Here is a 21,373-nt window from a genome sequence, read left to right on the forward strand (position 1 = left end):
CCCTCTGAATGCCCACAGAAATTGAAGCCCCTCAACTGACATGGCACATGTTAAAGCCCAATTCTGTAAGTGCGATTAAGCATGACCTTGAGGCTCGGATTCATTGCCTTAGGAAGTAACAACTTCACAGCTTCTTTATAGAGATCCTGTGGGTTACAGTGGGAGCTGCTTTCTGTCTTTGTGTTTACTGCTGTCTTTCCCACAACAAACCCATTACTGTCTCCTCAGAAGTAACTCCCATTGTGGTCAATGAGGTCCTACAGGTTAAAATGGGGGCTGGTTTCTGTCTGTGTGTTCTCCTCCCCCACTTTCCCAGCAGAAGCATATGTGTGTCTACTTGGAAGTAACTCCCATTGTGCTCAATGAGGCTTACTCCTGAAATACAGGTGCATCTGGACTTTCAAGGGAAAGTAGCCTCTCTTATTGGTTGAGCAGCCCCTGCCAGTCAGATGACATTCATTCCAACCCCACCAGGAAGTATGTTCTGTGAAATGATTTTTACTGGCCCAGAGAATCTGCTCGTGGAACCCTGCTCACAGAAAAGCCGATTCCTTAATTTTTTTTAACTAAAACCAGTGCTCTTCCATTAGCTTCTCCTTCCCGTTGTCGTGGAAACACGGTCAAGCAAATTCCTGGCTAAACAGGTATATTTTTAACTGGTGCCAAAACACCATCAAGACTGGCACCTGTTGCACTTCAGGGGGGAGAGAATTCCAAAGCTGGGCACCCTCTCCCTAGTTCCTATCTGATGTGGTTGCAATCAGATGTGTGCCATCACATGGAGCAACCAGGAGGTCCTGATCTGTAGATCTCAATGAATGGGCAGGCTGATATAGCAGAATGCCTTCCCTCAGGTAACTTAGTCCCAAGTGTTTTGAAGTTGATGGATTGCACCCCACAAAACCAAACAGACTCTGCTTTATAAACAAACTTCCAAGTTTTATTTAAGCAAAGACCCCTCTACAGAGCTCTCTCAGGCTGTGCCCTCTCTCTCCTCAGGGCAGAAGCAGTGGGTGTTGCCCTGAACTCCTCCCAGGAAGCAAACCCCATCCATCCAGGCCAAACCCAACATATTGTTACATCAAGTTGTTTGGGGCCTTATATGTCAACAACATCACCTTGAACTTGCCCCAGTAATCCTCCTGTCTCCCCTTGAGTTGTTAAAAAAGCACAATACAGTCAGAAGCTTTGCTGGAGTCTTAGCTTGCTATCTCTGAGTCTGTGGTTTGGATAAATGTAACAACCACGGGGAGCCCATGCAATCATATATATCTCAGCACAGTGCACTGTTATTTAGCTGATGCTGAAATGATACGGCTTTAATCCTATCTGAACATGTCCCTCACTAAAGGGAGTAACCCCTCATGAATTCCTTAAAAGCTTCCTATCAGCAGTTACAAAATGAGATCACAGAATGAGCCATATTCATCAGGGAAGATCATTCCAGGCAGCAAGGCTGCAGCTGCACACGCACGCACCTTGTTTCCTTGCAAAATCGCTACTCTTTTTGCTGCCACTGTGGCAATTTTGGCAATGGCAATTTCAGTGGTGGCAGAAGTGGGGTGTGGCCCTGGCTGGGTTCTGGGAGGGGGCAATTCAGCCCCACAACCCCCAGAAGTTACCCACTCCTGGTTTAGATGATTGAACTGTGTCACTATCTCTTAGCCTAATCTGCTTTACAGGATTTTTTGCTGGCCTGAGCATCTGAAAGGTAATATGGGATGCAAATATAACGATGATGACGACGACAACAACAACATTTTTTTTTTAAAATCCCAAAGATACTGAAAATATTATAAAATGGCTGAAGTATGAAATTAATTACTCCATTCTCACTCCAGCCAGAACTATAAGGGGTTGCAAGTCCTAAACTAAGGCCACTTGTAGTTGGTGGTGGTGATGGTGGGAAACCTAATTTGTGAATTCTAAAACCTAATTTGTGAATTCTAAATCAGAATTCTTTTATGGCTTATTGACTCTCGTCTTGCAGAGCGTTTACTTCATATGCACAACATAAAGGTCAGCCCAAGACACCCCTGGTCTTATTTGTAATTATATTAGCTAAGTACCGTAAGTGAAAACAACATCAGAACCAAGGATCAATTATGTGGCAAGTCTCCTACAGTTCAAGCCAGGAAAAGAGGTGTGATAACATCAGATCGCACAGTAGCCCACACATGTAACAGCATGATTCCTAAGCATATTTACTTGGTAGCAAGTCCCACAGGTGTCAGGGCCCTAGTTTATTAAAAAACAAACAAAAACAAACCTCATCCCTTTCTATTACACAGCATTTGCAAAACACAGTGTCCTTTCTATATTTCACAGCTACTGTTTAATGATGACACTAAACACTTTGAAGCCATAGCTGGCTGAACTGTAAAAGAAAAGAAGCCAGCTGGCCAAGAGCTTGTTAGGATATGCATGAAAGGTAGTGTCACCAGGGACCACATTTCTAGTATGTCCATCATTTAAAAGTTCAGAATTCAGAATGTATCACCAGATTATAATGTTCAGAACATTCTACAGTTTCAGAAAAGTAGACTGGATAGAAACATGTGTGGACAAGGAACCCAGGAACTGACTGCAATATTAATTTAAGCTATCTAAACCAGCACCCTCTATTACAGAACAATCCTATATACTACTCAGAAGTAAGCCCCATTGAGTGCAGTGGGGTATCCTCCCAGGTAAGTGGGCATAGGACTGCAGCCTTAGAAATGTACAAGCATTAGATGCTTTAAAGGAAGTGGTGCGGTTTAGAATTTGCCTTCCCCCCCCCAAGTTTTACTGTAAGAGTAATTTTTACAGTAGTTCTTACATTATGTATTGCACAGTTTTTCCCCTACTACACCTCCTTAATATAGATACCTATGTAAAATATCCTGTCATTGCTAAACTTTTAACCATAGAAACATTATTTAATAATAATACTACCATGCATGTTTTTCTTCCTTTCAGTATCTTATGATCACATAGCATTGCTTGGTCACAATGAAGTGTGACTGAGGGACAGGCTGGGGCAATGCAAAGCAGAGGAGCAGACCTGGACCGAGTCTCCATGACAATGGAAGAAGAAGCGAATGGAGGAGTACCAGATTTTTTTAAAAAAGGAATCAGGTTTGCTGCACTTTGGTCCATGCAGGACTCCATGAGCGAGTGCTCCGCACCAGTAAAATCGCTTCACAGAACATACTTCCTGGTGGGGGTGGGGGTTGGAGTGAATGTCATCTGACTGGCAGGGGCTGCTCAACCAATAAGAAAGGCTTCCCCCCTCCCCCCCTTTCTCCTGAAACTTCAGATGCACCTGAAATTCAGGAGCAAGCCTCATTGAGTACATTGGGAGTTACTTCTGAGTAGACACACATATGCATTTGCTGGGAAAGGCGGGGGGAGACACAGGGATGGGAAACCAGCCCCCTTTCGAACCGCAGGAACTCTGTAATGAAGGTGTGAAGTATTTACTTCCTAAGGCAACAAAGCAAACAATGAAGAAGTGGAGCCTTGAGATTGCTACGGGTGTACCAAACCCCACTTACCTGGCTCCGCCGGGTTCTGCTGGGGGGGGGGAAGCGCTCCATCCCTCCCCCCAGAATCCTCGCCGGGGGGGAGGCTATCCGGTCCTCCCCCCCGGAATCCTCGAAAGCCGGCTGTGCTCCGTGGCGGCTCCATGGAGCAGCCGGCCAGGCCCAGGCCAGGGCCATCCGCAGCCGGATTTCTGGCAGCGGAGGGCTCTGGGTAAGGGGAAAAAAAAACGAAACATGTACGCAAATGGTGGCGGCTATGGCCGCCGCCATTTGCGTTCCTTATTTTTCTTCGTCTTAGTCTACGTAAATATTTACGTAGACTAAGACGAAGAAAAATAAGGAACGCAAATGGCGGCTGTATGCCTTTTTTTTTTTTACCCAGATGTTTTAGGCTACATAAAAACTTATGTAGCCTATCACATCTGGGTAAAACAAAACAAAATGCGTACGCAAATGGCGGCGGCTACAGCCGCCATTTGCGTTCCTTATTTTTCTTCATCTTTTTTTTTTTTTTTACAGAGATGTGATAGGCTACAGAAAAACCTATGTAGCCTATCACGTCTCTGTAAAAAAAAAGAAAAAAGACAAGATTGCATATGGTAGCGGTGGCAGCCGGTTGGAAGACCAGCCGCTGTAGTCGCCGCTGCCGGAGCCGCCGCCGCCCGGAACATCCGCCCTAGGTAAGTCTCGTCCCGGGGGGGGGATCCGCAGGGGGGCAGGGGGTGGCAGGCCGTTCTGCCACAGATTTCGGGAAGCCGAATGCACTGGCATTCGGCCTCACTGAGATCCGTGGCGGAATTCTCTGACATCCCTAATTTAAAGCAATGTTTGTTTCAGCCCTTAGAAACAATGACTTTTCTTACTGAAGACCTTTAAAGAAGCATGATACACAGTTATATCAGCAGGCATCGTCAGCGTATCTGCACGTTGGAAGGGCAGCAGCCTTTGCACATTCTTCAAAATCTAGCTCCAGCCTCCAGCAGAGGGAGCGTGGCTTGGAAGACTAACCTGAATTACAATTTAAGACATCAAAAAGAGAGCGACAGCCCAATCCTGTGATTGTTGGCTTGGAAATCAGTCCCATTGAGTTCAATGGGATTTACTCCTGACACTGTGCATAGCACTGCAGCCTGAGATACCACCAGATATATAGTAGCTGCATGCAGGCCACTGAAGCCTAACAAGATGTCAACAGAAGCTGAGGCTTATTCTGAGTCTGACCCAGTTAATGGTTGTCTCCCTGGATGCTAATACTTTTAGCAACAGAAAGAAAAGTCATTATGTTTGAGATCTGTTTCCACTGAGCCCACTGAGCTCCTGTGTGGAATTTGAGCTCAGACTGTGCTTTCTCATCATTAATGAGAAAAGTTCCTGCCTAATTCACATGGATGCTGTGAAACAAGACACTTGTAAAAGTATACTGAAATCCTCAAACAGAACGCACCAAATATATGCAAATGATTTTTGTTATTTACATTTCCCAAATCTGAATTAATAAGCAATTGTTATCAGGCATCAGCAGTTTTTTTTAAAATGAGAAATGTAGTCTATTGTTGTCTCAATAGCTATAAATGAAATAACTGGGGATGATCCAGTCAAGGTTCATCACTTTTGAGATCCACTGTGTCAATGGGAGAGAGTTAAGCACAAACTTTAAAATATCCCATTGAAATGAATGGGATGTAAAAGTACTTAACTTTGGCTAAATTGTGCCTGTTTATTTATTTTTTATTATTGACTCTTCACTTGCCCTCAGTAGTAAACAAACAAAACTAAGGGTCTAACTATACTACATTTAGACATGTGCAATGAAAATCCAGTGGCTGGCATTTTTGTTGCAAAGCAGCTTTGGAGGGGGCAGTTACTTTCGTTTGGACTCAATGGAAAAACAGCGGGATTGGGAAGGAGACCTAAATGTTTCCTTGCAGAGGTTCAGATAGATATGTTTATCCCTTCAAATTAGAGCGGCCACTATTGCATCACCCCCCAAAAGGGAAAAGTATCACCCAAAGAAGAGACCAAAAGAGGACATAAATTTGCATAACATTTCTATATACTAATTTAGAAATAATGACTATATTTCAAATAACAATAAAAAAAGGTAAAGGTGTCCCCAACCAGTTGTGTCCGACTCTAGGGTGCGGTACTCATCCCCGTTTCTAAGCCGAAGAGCCAGCGCTGTCCGAAGATGCTTCCGTGGTCGTGTGGCCGGCATGACTGAACACCGAGGTGCACGGAATGCTGTTACCTTTCCTGCCGAGGCGGTACCTATTTATCGACTTGCAATTTCTTGCTTTCGAACTGCTAGGTTGGCAGGAGCTGGGACTGAAGATGGGAGCTCACTCCGTCACGCGGCACTTGGGTCTCGAACTGCTGTCCTGCCGACCTTCCGGTCTGCAGTTCAGCATCTTAACCACTAAGCCACCGCCGCCCCTTTACAAATTTTTACAAATAACAATACAATACATCTTATCCTAGTGGAAACGACGGTGACCTGTGTGCCTATGCTGCTGGGACCCATCCAACTCTGGTCCTGGAGAAACCTCTTCAGAGGAAGAGGCTTGGGACTCTAACTGAAGAGTGGGAGGAACCTGCCAAAGGCAACCTGAAGAGCACCATCTCAGGATGCCTCATCTGGGCCCCTCAACAGCAAGGGTGGCAGTGGACCCTGTGGGAAGCTCACAGTCACGTGTTTGGCTACCAGGGAACTCTATCCCTAGAGGTCTCCTCAGAAGGAAGGAGAAGATCTAGCTGAAAGTGATGACCCAGCTGAGGACCAGGAAGAGGAGAGCCTAGCAATGAGTATACAAGGCTCTCAGTCTCCTCAGGACCTTTACTGGGTTAACAGTGAGGCCACGTTTGGATGGACATCACTTTAAGCCATGGTGGCTTAAAGGGGCTTATCTCCAGCTCCTTGTTTATGGACAGCTGTACAGTCTGCTGTCCAGCTGCAACTGTTGATGGGCTACCTCAAAGCCCCTGCTCTCCCTTCTTATGGCTATTTCTCTTTAAACTAGAGTTGGGCTGGACAGAGGAACTGTCCTTTGTAAAGTAGAACTCATGGCCACTCTTGTTTCAACTGTGCCTCTGAACTTGATGGGAAATATGGTGGCAAGGTGTTGGTGCTTGCAGTTATCCTTAAAACCAAGTTTGTAAACTCTGGATTGAGCTAAACATGTTTAGTACTAAAATTGGCACAAATGTGAAGCTTAGTTTTAAAATAGGATGGCAGGGAAGTATTTGGAAGGGAAGTAAAGGAGAGCCTGCAGCATGCTCCTGATCTTCTAACCATAGTTGGGAACATTATGTCTGCACCAAGCCAATAAATTGATTACATTCAAACACATAAAACAAAAAGGTCTATAACATTAAATGTTTGTTTGGTAATACAATTATATGGAGAAGCCTCAAGAGTGGTCTGATGTTGTTTGTAGATTCATGAATTAAGAAGCAGCTCTTTAGCAAATTTAATATATTAGGGCTAATTGGTATTTACAGGATTATACATGAACGGATAATGAGAGAGGTTCATTATCTGTTCCAATAAAGCTAAGCTAATTTTAGCTGTCAGAGGCTATTGTCAAAGAAGTATAAAATCAAGAGCTATTTCTCCAGTGAAATTACATGGGACATTTAATTCCTTTCAGCAATGTTAACTGTACTCAGAATAACAGAGATAATTCTGAAGCAAATAGTAAAGGTGCTTCCAGACAAAGCTTTTGTTGTACGATCACACTGTGTCATTCATGGGATGGGGGGGGGGGTCGTCCAGACATTGTCGTCTTCAATTTGTAGCCCTCCCATGTTTTCCCATCGATTCTTCAACTTTTCTTACCAGAAACATTCTGTTAAGGAAGAACAGAATAGCTGCACAATACCTTTTGACTGTTAGTGGCAGAAGCCTTCGAGCTGGAAGCATTCTAGTGCTGGTAGGCCCCAGACTTCTCAGGTGGCTTTGATTTTTCTTCTTTTAAAATGGTACTAAAACAACAAACAAATTTATTTCCATTTTAGGGTAATACATATGTAATCTTCTAGTGTCTGTGCCGTATTATCTCAAAGAAATTAGGCTGGATCCAGACTTAGTCAATGACTTAAGTTAGTCCTGACTAATTTAAGTTCCATTGATTTCAGTGAACCTTAGTATGACTAAGTTTGGATCCAACTCATTATGTCCAAAGCAAATTCAGCATCCTTTAAAAATATTCTCAGCTTTAATATTGACTTTTTTCAAGCTTTGAAGTGAATAGAAACGTTTCCAAAACAAATCTATCTTATTCATGTAGCACTACCAAGGGAACTCAGAATGCAGGAACTCCCCTGAAAATTACAGAGTTTTCATCACTGCAACAGAATAATGCTTTAAATATTAATGTTTTTCTGTTACATAAACTCTGCTGTGTTTCAACAGGAATTGTCTAGCCCCAGATGGTTCTGGATAAATGCAGTCATAAAATTAGGTGACATTTATGAATTACAGCATCCATTACTTTTCCGACTACTTGAAGATTAGATTCTTTGTAGTGGAGCATTTAATATTTCAAATAAAAATAACACCAATGTAAACTACACCTTCATCATGAAGAGAGGGAAATTCTGGTGTGTGTTATGAAACGTGTTCAGACAAAACTCCTGAAGTTAGTAGAAGCTTTTTCAGACGTACAGAGTAATAACTTGAAATCCCATTGGCAATATTCAACAACACCATGGAAAAAACATATCCTGCAACATTGCACTCGTGTGCACTCGTGTGTGGGGCTTAGGATGGCCATGTGCCCTACTTTACAGAGGACAGTCCTCTTATTTGAAGGATTGTCAGAGGACAGTCCTCTATTCAAAGGCATCCTCTATTTGAAGGGCTGTCCAGTCCAATTTAAAGATAAAGGACTATAAGAAGACACAGCATGGGACCTGAAGTTGCCCATGCACAGTTAGTACCTGGAGAGCAGACTGAGTGAGGCACACAAGTCACCTGGTCAGTCTTCCCCACTATGGTGAGATCTATTTTATTTCTCTTTAAATTATAGTAATTATTTCTAAATTTGCATCTATAAGACTAAATTAGCATATGAAATTTTATGTAAACCTGAGTCCTCTTTTCGCCTTTCTTGCTGAAGCATTGAATGCCAGCTGCCTTGAGTACCATTTTTTGGTAGAAAGGTTAGGTACAAATCAAAGAAATATATATATAAGCATTTCCTGTATTCTGGTGAAGTGCAAGTGGCCACCCTAGGGCCAGTGTCGAGCAGCTCCACATAGGGATGTAAGAACTCACTCTAGTTTGGTTCTCTGTGCACTCGCCAAAGCAGCGTCCCTGCTCGCTTCCCCCCCGAACCTGTGCTCGAGCCACCCACGAGTTCGATGAATACTACAGCACTCACTGCGAACCTATACAGTGAGTGCCGCCATTTTCGCACCTTCGCTTTCTAAGAAAAACAGGAAAAAATGCGCATATTCAAATATGTGCAGTTTGGAGCTGGGAAAGCTAAATAAGCGCAATATTAGAGGGATTATACCTCTAATATTGCACTTATTTAGCTTTCCCAGCTCCAAACTGTGCATATTTAAATATGGGCATTTTTTAAACTTCCTGTTTTTCCTAGAAAGCAAAGGTGTGAAAATGGTGGCGCCCACCGAACGGGTTTGCAGTGAGTACTTTGGAGCATGAGCGGGCACGAGCGGGGGGCGAACAAGGACAGCGTCACGGCGGGCACAGTTCAGGGGTTGCGGGCGGGGGTTGCTCGATGAATTCCCGAACCCCGAACTGCACTCGCGACATCCCTAGCTCTACACCATGGCCTAGTCAACTATGGTCGACAATCCAAACTCGAGTATACAATGGGAACTTTTAAATGTACATGCAATGTGACCAAAGCACTGACACCACATGGCAAGGCAAGAACATATGACACACATATATTCACTATGTTTCACTTCTATCATTTAGAAGACACTGGTTCCATTTTATAACAGGAACACCAACACACAGCACTAAATGACTAGCTTAACGATCACTCAGTGAATCCATTGGAATATTTTTAAGCAGAAATCCAGAGCTGTTATAAATTTCCCCACATTTGCCACCTCATTTGTAAGTGGAGAACATGGGCAGGGGATGGGGCAGTTTGCTGCTTTGTAAGAGGGTGCAATGAAAATTCTTATTTTTATTTTGCTGCCACTGTTCGCAACAACAGCAGAGCTCCTTTCTTGATAGCCCAGCTCACAGAATGGCCTGGGTGCGGCATTGTTCCAGCCCATCATGTGATAAAATGGTGGCTGGCTTCTGGGAGAGGAAAGAAAGAAGCTGCTGTTGATAATGGTGACCCCCCTGAACTTATTAGGGAATTCATGGTATCTCCCGAAATGGCCCTTTTCTTCAGGAGCTTGAATTTCACTTGCTCAGCCAAATTGTAATTAATAATACACCCACCCACCATGTTAACACCAATATTTTGGTTATCACATTTAGTAATTCACAGAATATTTATTCTAAGATGGGAAACTGCAGCTAAAATTATTTACTTTGAATCATATGTCTTAAATACATATTAATTTGACTGTAAATGTATGCAGATACATAAATGATTTTGCCTTAATTCTCAATGATGTTTTTATAAATTATGTCACTTGAGAGAACCAAGGATGTTAATATTCTAGGAAGTGCAATACTGAGAAATTGACAGGAGACAAGAGAAAAACCAACCAGCCAAGTGATTAACAGTGCAATCCTATGCACATCTACTCAGAAGTAAGTCCTATGGAGTTTATTGGGACTTACTCATAGGTGAGTGTTTATAGGATTGCAGCCTTAGACTACATCAGCATGAGAATTATCAACACTGTGGGTTAGTACCATAACAATAGGAAACAAGAATAAAAAAAAGAAGAGGATACCATCATCATTGTGGATGATGACTGGAAGGGTGCACAGTATTCCAACTACAGCCTCACCAGAGTTTCACGTAATGGCTTTAGAACAGTCTTCTCCAACACCCTCGAGATGTGCAGTGCTACAGCTCCCATAATCCACAACCAGCATGGCCAATGGCTGTTTCATTTCTGGTCCCTTTCTTAAGCTATTCTTACAAGGATATCCCCCTCTTCGACACCACACTGAAAAACGGAGAGTGCGTTCAGATGGAGGGCTCTGAGTGCTAGCACTCAGAAACCATTATGCGGGCATTCCATCTTTCCCCCTTTAATCTTTCTTTTCTGGTTAGAAAAAAAGGAAAATGTAGTGGGAAAACAAATGGAAGACTACAATGTTTGGGCCTCTTGTAAAATTCTGTAAATTAGGCAGGGGTGGGGTGCGGTGGGCTCCCTCTAAACCTGGATGAGCCTTCCTTGAAAATGAAGGTGAGAAACCAGCTCCAGAAAATACAAGCACAAAACCATGCGATTTCAATGAGCTCTGAGTAATATGATTAGGACCATGCTGAGCATCTGATCTCCAGTTAAAACTAGTGCTGTGCCGAAAATTTCTCCCACATTTTTTTTGACCATTCTGATTTAATTTGATAGAAGAGAAATTGCTTTCGAAAAGAAATTCAATACTGAAGAAATTTGAGAGAAATTCTCAAGGGTTGGGCTTCCCTTACTTAGGAGGTGACTAAGGAATGAGCACAAGTGTAGGGGTGTATGGATTCCCCACCATCTATTCTGGTGGGGAATCAACGGGGGGGGGAGGCAATCCGTTCCTCCCCCCTGAAATCCTCCAGAGCGATTCTGCCCCTCTTGGATTCCGGGGTGGGGGGAACTGGCTTGGGGGTGCTTACCTTCCCTCCTGCCAGCCAGAGCCATTCGCCTCCTCCCTGTCCCTGCCGATTGCCATGTCTTAAAAAAAAAAAGGCGATCCGGAGGATGTGCCCATATATACAAATAGAGTCATGAATCTTGCATGTAAGTCTCTGTGTCCATAGGCTTACACACAAGATTCACTGCTCTATTTTGCATATACGTCTATGGGCACATCCTGCTGATCGCATGTGCCCACAGACTTATATGCAAAATAGAGCAGTGAATCTTGCATATAAGCCTATGGACACATAGACTTATACGCAAGATTCATGACTCTATTTGCATATAAGTCTATGGGCACATCCTCCCGATCACTTTTTTTTTTTTAAGACATGGCAATCGGCAGGGACAGGGAGGAGGTGAATGGCTCTGGCTGGCAAGAAGCAGCCGAGTGCCATTCCGCCTCCAGTCCTCCTGGAGCAGAGGTAAGTGGTACTGATCCGCTGTGGATTCCTGAGGCTGGATTCCAAAGAATCCGGCCTCATTTGAATCTGCAGTGGATTTCTCTGACATCCCTACACAAGCATCCTGTCTTTCACTGTATGATCATCTCTATGGCCACCGGTAGCCTCCTCAGCTCCCTAGACTTCAATTGAAGCCCAGTGGAAGGCATCATGAGCTAATTCCTCCCTTGGGGGGAGGAATTTTCAGATCAGGAAGTGCAGCCAGCCTGGGAGGCCAGCTGTGATCAGGTAAACTCAAAAACACCACCAAAAGAAATTCAGCTTAAATTATAGACTGTCCTGAGAATGAGAGGGAACAATGGAAGCCCCTTTCATGGGGAAAAAAAACTCTCTGGAAATTGGAGAACAGATTTTGGCAAAGCACAACTCCACCTCATCCCTGGAACTTGACACAACACTGCTCCTCCCCCACACCTGCATTATGGTGGATGCAAAATGGGGGCCAGCCTGCCAACACAGTTACAGCACAGAAAACCGCAAAATCCTTACCAAAAACAAAAGAAGCTGTGCTACAAGTCTGCCAATGGGGAGCCTTGCCTGTGAGAAACTGTTGCGAATTTCTCCTTCCCCTGGAGAAATTCGGTGAAATTATCTCCCAAATTTCCCTGCCCACAAATAAGGTGGAGAATTTTGAGAGGCCATCTGTGCACAACTCTAGTTAAAACCTAATGCGAGAGGGAAAAAAGTAGGGCAGTGCACCACTTCAGCCCGAAGCCTGAGTTGAAGCGGGCTGCTTCAGGTCACTTTGAGCCTCTTCCAAGGTGAAGAGGAGGGGGCATGAAGTGACCCAGAGAGGGTCAGGGGCTCCCCGAAATGCTCGGTGCGCTTTGGAGCTTCGGAACCCCTGGCCCAGCCACGCTGGTGCCTCCAGGTCCTTACCTGAGCCACCCAACTCTGCTGCCACCACCTCCACTGCAGCCTCCTCCATTGCTGCTGCCTCCACCACCACCTCCATTGCTGCTGCCTCCACCACCAACACCACTGTCAGAAGTTCCTAGAAGTTGCCATTTAAAAATGGTGATTCCCTGCAATAAGAGCCGGTGCACGTCCAGGCCTCAGGAGCTGGTGGTGGCGATGATGGTGGTGGCAGAGGAGGAGGAGAAGGCAGCGCCCACGGTGAGAAGAAAGCAGCAGTGGAGGCAGCGGCAGCGGAGGGCGGCGGCAGAGGAGGCAGCAGTGGAGGAGGAGGAGGCGGCGATGGAGGAGGAGGTGGTGGCAAGGTAAGGAGCTGGGGGTGTTGGAGGGGACCTGAAGTGGGGTTTGGCCATCCGAATCCTGCTTCGGGTTCAGGGCCGAGTCGGGTCGGGGCCCCCCCCCGAATCAGCCCGAGCCTAATTGCGCCACCTCTGAAGCCACAAAGTGGCTTCCGAGTCTTATCGAGGGGTCCCTGCACAGCCCTAGAAAAAAGCTCTACAGTAATAAGACATATCCAGGCAACCATTGTTTTATTAAGAAATCAACATTGAACTATGGGTCTCTCCCAAGACTATGGAAATGTGTATTGTATGACATCCCATCCCAAGACTATTGAAGAAAAAACACTTTATACCCATAAGTATTTATTTTATTTAGCACATTTGCACCCTGTCTACTCTCTAAGGATCTCAGGATATGGGCTTCTCTCATTTTATCTTCACAACAACCCTGTGAGATAACTTAGGAGAAATGGTAGTGCAGCCTTGTTAAATAAACCCACATCAGTTACTAGCCTCCAAAAATCTTTACTAGCCTGCTATGGCTGGCAGAGGAGGGGTGGAGAGCTCCATTCCTCTTGCAGCAGCCTGCCACATTTCTATGCTGGGCATGCTTGTGGGGGCTTCCTTCCTCCGACAGCCCACTGGGTTCCTATCTTGGCACAAGAGAGGGATGGAGTGCTTTATCCCTCCTCCACCAGTCTGATCACTCACCTCCATAGAATTCTATTTGTTTGCCTACATGCCATTCCTGGTCATCTATAGATTCCAGGCTATTGCTTAAATACAAAGCCATGTTAGTGAATTGTCCAAGGCCATCAATGAACAATGAATTTCAGTGAGTTGCCAAAGGTTGTCTGTGAACAATGGTAGTATGGGATTTCCTCATATATAAGCCTAAGACACTAATTACTAGAGCACACGGGTGGGACATAAAGGTACAGCCACCCTGTCCTTCTCAGCAGAGCTTGTCCAGGAGTCAGATAGATGAAACACTTCTCACTCTAGCTTATCAAAAACCACTGTTTGCAAGTCACATTAAGTTAACTGTTCCATTTTATTCTGCACTAGTCAGACCTCATCTGGAGTATTGTGTCAAGTTCTGGGCACCACATTATAATAAGAGGAACATAAGAAGAGCCCTGCTATTTAGTCCAGCATTCTGTTCCTACAGTGGCCAACAAGATGTCTATGGGAAGCCCACAGGCAGGACATAGGGGCAATAGCTCCATCCTGCTCATGTTCCCCAGCATGCTGCCTCTGATACTGGAGGTAATATATTGACATCATGATCAGTAGCCATTAATAGCCTTATCTTCCATGTAGGGATGTAGAAAAATTGGAATGGGTTCAGAGGAGGGCAATGAAGATGGCTAGAGGTATGGAAAACAAGTCCTATGAGGGAAAGTAGAAAGAACTGGGTATATTTAGCCTTTAGGAGAGATGACTGAGAGGAGAAATTATAGTACTCTTCAAAACCTGGAAGGGCTGTCACATACAAGAGGGCAAAGACTTGTTTTCTGCTGCCCCAGAGAGCAGGACTGGATCTAATGGACTTACGTTACAGGAGGGTAGAGACAGCTTAACAGTAAAGAGAGTGTGACAATAGAACCAAATGTTGGTGTGTGTGTCTCCCTCACTAAAGGTAAGGGCCTACTTTTCTTCATGAACTACTTTACTCCTGGTGATGGAAGATCAAGAACAGGCCATTGAGTCAGCCAATCACTTCAACAGATTACATGCTGTGCTTGATCACATTTGTATGTGTCTACTTAGTAAATATAACTGTTTGTTTCATTTTTGTTGACACATATATAGTATTTCTTTTACCCAAGGCACACATTATTTCTCGATCTTTTATTACTTTAGAGCAGGACATGATTGTTCTCTGACTTCTCTCACAACAGGGGAGGGAGAATATGGTATTTTCAGATATATCATGGTCTGTTCCAACTTCTGTATTGCTTGCCTGGAACTGTAGCTTTTGGATTCAGTCCAGAGAGACCCTTCAGGCATATAAAAGTGCTTATGTGGGTATACCAAGGCATTCCTCTTTTTCTTCTTTTTCTTAAGTGAAGACACACAGACACACATAAGTCCTTCATCACAAACTGCTTTTAAAAGTTCTCCCAAATTTCAGAAGTGGGTCACAATATGGCTTGGGGCAGGACTTCACTCTTTACAGGAAGACAAAACCCCTGCTATGCTGATGGATCTAGAGATGCTCTTCTCTGCACCACTGCCTCTGAGATAAAGGAACTCTGGTAGGATCGATGCAAGATCATAGGGATGTAGGGTAGGCATGGCTGAATCTGTCCATTTCAGTTTCTCCCAGTGTCTCATTTTTCCAATCTTAAATTCGGTCCATCTTGAACTTTGAGAATTTCGCATCTTAAACTGGTTCATCCTGAACTTTGAGATTTTTTTTTTTTAAATTCATATATACTATTCCATGCCATTATACCATTATAATTCCAAACCATTATACCATTACATAAAGTCATGAGATATATACTAATAAACATTTACTTTGGGATTCTCTCATATTGGTTATAATTCTTGCAGATATTCAGTGCAAAAAGAAAACATGGGAGAAGACCTGGTTGTCTGATTTTGACCAAGAGTGTGCCAGAGCTGACAGAAGAGCCTTCAAACATAAGGCCCAGGGGCTTCTTTTCAGGTCCTTTGGATTTCCTAATGTGTCCCTGACTTTTGCATCATTATGCAAAAAACTGAAGCATCTTCAGGACTAAAAAGTGATGCTCTTAGCAGGACAATGGACTGGCCTACCAAAGCAGTTAGCCAGCATTTGCAGCCAAGGCGAAACGGTATGGAATAGGTCTTTGGTCAGCGGAGGATACTTGGGCTATCAGGAGTTGTTTTGACCTGTGGGAGGATTGGGAAGCAAAATTCTCCATTGAACACATTTCTCAGTCATTCAAAAAACACTTTAGCAACAAAACATCTGTTATAATGTTAATGTATTTTCATTAGTGATGTTAACCTTTGAAATAATGGTTGTGGGTACAATCAAGCCCAAATTAATCACTTTGAAGTCAATTGGATTTCAATTAAGATTCTTAAGGATTTGTTTTGTCCAGGTGGTTTCTGACTGCCAATCACATGAGGATGCCTTCGAAAATGGTCCAGAAACTTCAGCTGGTCCAAAACACTGCAGTGAGACTGTTAATGGGGTCTGGCCAATGTGATCATATTATGCCAGCATATTTCCATCTGCACTGGCTGCCAGTCCATTTCTGGGCCCTGTTCAAAGTACTGGTATTAACATTCAGAGCCCTAAACGGCTTGGGTCCAGGTCATCTGAAGGATCATCTCCTCCCATATTTCCTGCCTGGACCCTAAGATCAGCTTCAGTGGTTGTTCTCCAGGAGCCTCTGCCAAAGGAAATGAGGCAGGTGGCTACCGAGAAGAGGGTCTTTTCTGCTGTGGCACCCCAGTTGTGGAATGAGCTTCCCAGAGAGGCTTGCCTGTGCCTATGTGCTCTTTCTAGCACCAGCCAGGTGAAGACTTCTTTATTTTCTCAGGCATTTTAGTCTTTTAGCTCTGTTGCTTTAAATCTGTTACTGTATTTTAAATCTCTGCATTGCTGCTAGGTTTTATTTTGGTTTGTGCTTTTATACTGTAGTTTGAAGTGTTTACATTTTATATTGTATTGTTTTAATTGTCGTGAACCACCCAGAGAGCTTCAGCTAGTGGGTGGTATAGAAATGTAATAAATAAAATAACATAAAATATAACTGCCCTTTTACAAAATAGGTATGTATTGAAAGGGTGGCAGAAAGTCCTTGGCAGAGCTGTGTCAATGGCTCGTTCAGTGTTGGTGTGTGTGTGTGTAACAAATGATCAAGCCAGGCATAGGGGGACCAGTTGTATCTTTGCATTATTACTGGGCTATGATTTTTGCATATATCAAAACCATTAGTAAATTTAATTTGGCTTAAATCAGAGACATTTGATAGCATACTTTTATGGTTATAGAATAATTTTTACAGCCCGTGACACATCTAATCTTTCGAGTCCAGTTTTAAAAAAATAAATTGACGTACTTTGGCCAGAAATCTCCAGAAAATATCAAGCTGTGCTTACCCAATGGGATCTACTTGTTTATCTATCTGATAAATAATTTGTTCAATATTCAGTAGGTTCACTTTAAATATAAATTTAAGAATTATCAGTTAAACTGTTTAAGTTTGGCTTATCGCCCTTAACATATGTATATGGCTTGTTCAATGCAATTCTATTTTTATCTTAAAGACATGAGCCATTTTTCAATACTTATAATTTAATAAGAGGAACATTGAGTGCTTTTTATTAGTACTCTTCGTAGTTTGATGCCATTAGTAATTATAATATTCAAGTTGTGTGCCATATTAAACAGTTTGTCATTTAGAAATCAGTAATACAACTGTAAAAAAGAGAGGTAATCAGGTCTATGATTTTTCATTTTATTTTTTGCCAATGCTTTAATCATCTATCTTTTAGTGTCTACTTACCTCCTTTCTCAAAAGTGCCTCATGAAAAGTTCAAAACAAATAGTGTTTATTCCTACTGTTGAGGCCGTGTTCAGGGACTGGGAGGGCTTTGGATCCTATGGATCCAAGGCCACCCCCGCTATCCCCCCAGTCCTTTAGGGCGGTGGTGCAGATCCTCCTTCTGTTGGGAATATTGCAACCTTGTCCACAAACTACAGGAAGGGGGCAGTGTTGCAGTTAGTTCATGGGAATTTAGACGTAGCTAGCCTTGGATCTCTATAGCATACAGCGTGTTCCTGTGATTGGTTTCCTGTTCCTCTCCTTTCACCCCCCCACCCCCCCCCAGCCATCCTCCTTTGCTGCGAGTACGTGGCTTGCTCTCTTGCTCCTGCCAGTATTATAGAACACAAAGAAATGGACTGAACAACCCGCTTTGAAACCCTACACTGTGCCTGCCTTTGTATGTGCAAGAATATTTGTGAGTAAACTGTTTTTCTTATTCACTAAAGAAAGGTATGGTCTCTTTTTTAGCCTTTTGTGTGTATGTGGGACTGGTAAACGCTCATTCCATTCTGCCTTTTGTTTTTTCTGCTAGCTGCCTGTTTAACAGGAGGCAGCAATATCAAATAATGCCATCATTTTCAGCCCGAGAGCCAAATTCCATTTCTGAGAAGCTCTTGGGGGCCACATTCCCAAGATTCCCATTCCCACTTTGGTAGGCAGGTCCGAAGGCAAAAGGGGCAGAGCTAAAGGCAAAAGGAATGGGGTCAAAATACTGGCATATTTTATCTTAAAGCTCATACTGCCAGTAACTAAGCCTCAGCACAGACATTTCAACCTTTGATCATTGGGGAAAAAAATACACAAAATCTGGGAAACCACCGATCAGTGTTAGGAGGAAGGAGATAGGGCCATCAAAAGGGGGTGTGGCCTCCTGGGGAATCCCGGAGACCCAGATCTCAGCCCCAGGCCTGAGGTTCGACACTCTGCTTTATGGAATACAAGTTCCTGCCATTATTCTCTTCTGCTTCCTCCCTTAAACCCAGCTGTCTGGGAGGACTATTATGGGAAGATGGTACAGACAACCTGCGTGGGTTCTTCCCGGAAAACATTCTCTTAAACACCCCTAGAGGACCTGGTCAGGCTGGAGAGAAGCAACAGCAAAAATGGTGGTTGTTGTGTGTGCCTGTACCTGAGCTGGTGTCGTGCAGCGAGGGTTCGGGGAGGATGAGATAGGTAAGGAGCAATGCTATGCATGTTTAGACAGAAAAAAGTGGTGTGGACCTTTGCATATTTGTATATACATGACAGTCTGGACCAGAATTAATAGATAACACCTCCCCCCCCCCAACACACATACCTTGGTGTATAGAGCCATCCACATATTGGGTGGTCTACATTACATTTTTAATTTATTGTTCATGTCTATGGGCCAGACTACACGTTACATGGGAAGTCTGTGATCAGATCTGCTGACATTCTTATTTTTTTACTTAGAAGGATCACTGTGGCTCTAAATTCGATCATGATATTTAACACTTTCACTCCATACCATTTTCCTGATCTAACTCCCCCTCCCTCCACATTGCTGCTTCTATTTGCACAGAGGTGGGGGGAGAACAGGCACATGCAAAAGTGATGTTGCAAATAACGAATTCTGTTATGTACTTTTACAATAGCTTTTCACTGTTTTAAGCTGTTAGGGTGATATGGCTGACTGCCAAAGAAATAATAAATGCAATGTAGAACATCAAGCCCTAACCAGGGGAAAAAATTAAACAAAATAGCAGCAGATATGGGAAACAAATGAGATGAAAAAAAGTAATCCTTCTCATGAATTAAGAGGTTTTCTCATTAATTAAAGGTGTAATCCTATGCAAACGTTCCTGGGAATAAGCTCCATTGACCACAGTGGGACTTATTTCAGAGTAAACATGCAGAGGATTACTTTGCAAGAGGGTTTTCTTCCTCATTTATAGCCCACCTGAAAACATTCCTTTTGCCCTGTAAATTAAAATGGGTGAATATTCGGAGTAATAGGAACAATAACAGTCCTATTAAAACCCATAGCAAGGTTTTAAAAGTTGACATTCACTCAAGCCTGCTTTGTGATAATCTACGTCAAAAGAGTTTTGGGACTTGGGAAGGTATTCTGAAGATGGATTGGTTAAACATCTTATTGCTTTCAGGGTTTTCCATCTACAAAGTGCCTTTATAAAGAATAATTAATTCTAAATAGTAGTCCTGAGAGATAAATTATTTTCATTACCCCAGACGAGGAATGGAAGAACAGAATTTAAGGAATTTGCCCCAGGCCATGTAGGGATGTTGTTGTCATATCTAAGTTTACAGCTCTCTAGTTTGATTCCCCGACTTGCCAACAGTTCAGTGACTAATCTTTCCTTCAGCCCTTTGGGGGGGTTTGCTTTCCTTAATCAGTATATGTACTTCCCTGCCCTCCAGTATCATCTTCCCCATCTGTTTTGGTTGATTGCAAATTAGGCTTAGCAGCAGCACACAGTTATATTTCAAATCTCCTCTTTCTCTGATGGTAGATAATTTATCAGGTTTTACCCATAAGCCAAAGTTTTGTTAAGTGTAGCACTCTAAGTATGTGGGCATCACCCTGCAAATATTTCGGACTACCAGTAGTAATATATTGCTTATTCACACAACCCACATGTTTTTTTGTTGTAGAACTGAAGGCTGCTGAGGTGCATAGGAGTTAACTCTTCTCCTGGGCCAGATCTATATGGAAACGGAATGAGAAGTGCTTTTCTGTTATATCCAGATTTTTATGAAATTGCTTTGGTCCATCAGCAGCACATGAAGCAAGAAAAGTGAAGTATACAGTACCTATACTTTCATGGGTCACACAGCACTTGAACCCCTCATATTTTGGGGTTGGGTGGGCGGAGTACAACTGAACATCAGCAACCAGTAGATGCTGCTCAGCGAATGAGAGTGGCTTGTCCCCACCCCTATCCATGCTCCCATGCTCAGGGGAAGTTTACTAGAAGACTGAATTAACCCCCGTAGTTTAAATTAAGCACTGAATTAAGCCCTCTCCCCACTCATCCACCATTGGGATATTGTGAAACATTAAAGAATAAAACTGCGCTCATATGAATGGGTTTTATTCTGTGAATCCGTAAAGCTGCTACTGTGGTATTCTGATTGATTGGAACAGCAAAACTGCACTTTTATGAATGGGAAAAAGAGGCTGCATTCTGTGAAAGAGCAAAGCTGCTAGGGCAGTATTCAGACCGATTGGAATAGCAAAACTGCAGTTTTTGCTACATGATCTCAATGGCTATGCTTGTGAATGGGAAGTAGTGCTAAGTGGGAAGAAGCCTGTGCCCAAAAGTGCTACTGTGAATGTAGAGAAGCTACTTCGCTATTCTGAATGATTGAAATGGCACTACTGTGCTTTTATGAATGGGAAAGACAGGCCAGTTACTGTGAATGTAAATAAGCTGCTTTTCTATTCTGAATGATTGAAACAGCACTACTCTGCTACTGTGAATGGGGAAAAGAGGCTATTCTGAATGTCTGAAACTGCCAGGAGGCATCACTGCCCTTCCTAGCTTTGTAAGAGTGGAGCTTTGAAGCAACGGCCTTGCCCACCCTCCTTATGCTTTTGAGGATCTCTCAACAGTGAAGGGAGGAAACTGCCAAGAGGCAGGGAGGTGAGAGAAGAGGGAAAGAGGAGAGTGTGTGGCATTCCCTCGGCCCCCACCCCCAGCTGACTCCAGGGAATTATTAGCCGCCTGCTGGGGACAAGGGTGGGCAGGCGGGAGAAGACAAGTCTTCCAATCCCCACCCTCTGCTCAGTAGTCTAACTGCTGGAAACAAAGACAGGCAGGAGGTCTAAATGTTCCTAGACGAGGCCTGGCTGT

At 43.5% G+C, this 21,373-nt stretch overlaps 1 protein-coding gene and 1 long non-coding RNA gene across 2 annotated transcripts in view; one reads left to right on the forward strand and one right to left on the reverse strand.

Annotated features, from left to right (window-relative positions):
• HTR1F (5-hydroxytryptamine receptor 1F) overlaps nt 1-21,373 on the reverse strand; it is a 159,991-nt gene that overhangs the window by 75,908 nt on the left and 62,710 nt on the right. Inside the window, exon 2 of the mRNA XM_084841697.1 lies at nt 7,406-7,508. The gene's annotated coding sequence lies outside the window, so the exon portion shown is untranslated. The remainder of the gene's footprint in view (nt 1-7,405; nt 7,509-21,373) is intronic.
• On the forward strand, nt 17,753-20,620 carry LOC146349782 (uncharacterized). Its single transcript, XR_014788819.1, has 3 exons — nt 17,753-17,952; nt 18,521-18,710; nt 20,172-20,620. It is a non-coding gene; the product is annotated as an uncharacterized LOC146349782 (long non-coding RNA).

The sequence above is a fragment of the Heloderma suspectum genome, chromosome 3 (genome assembly GCF_057233095.1).
Source record: "Heloderma suspectum isolate Gila_16-S chromosome 3, 16-S_ref, whole genome shotgun sequence".
NCBI lineage: Eukaryota > Metazoa > Chordata > Lepidosauria > Squamata > Helodermatidae > Heloderma > Heloderma suspectum.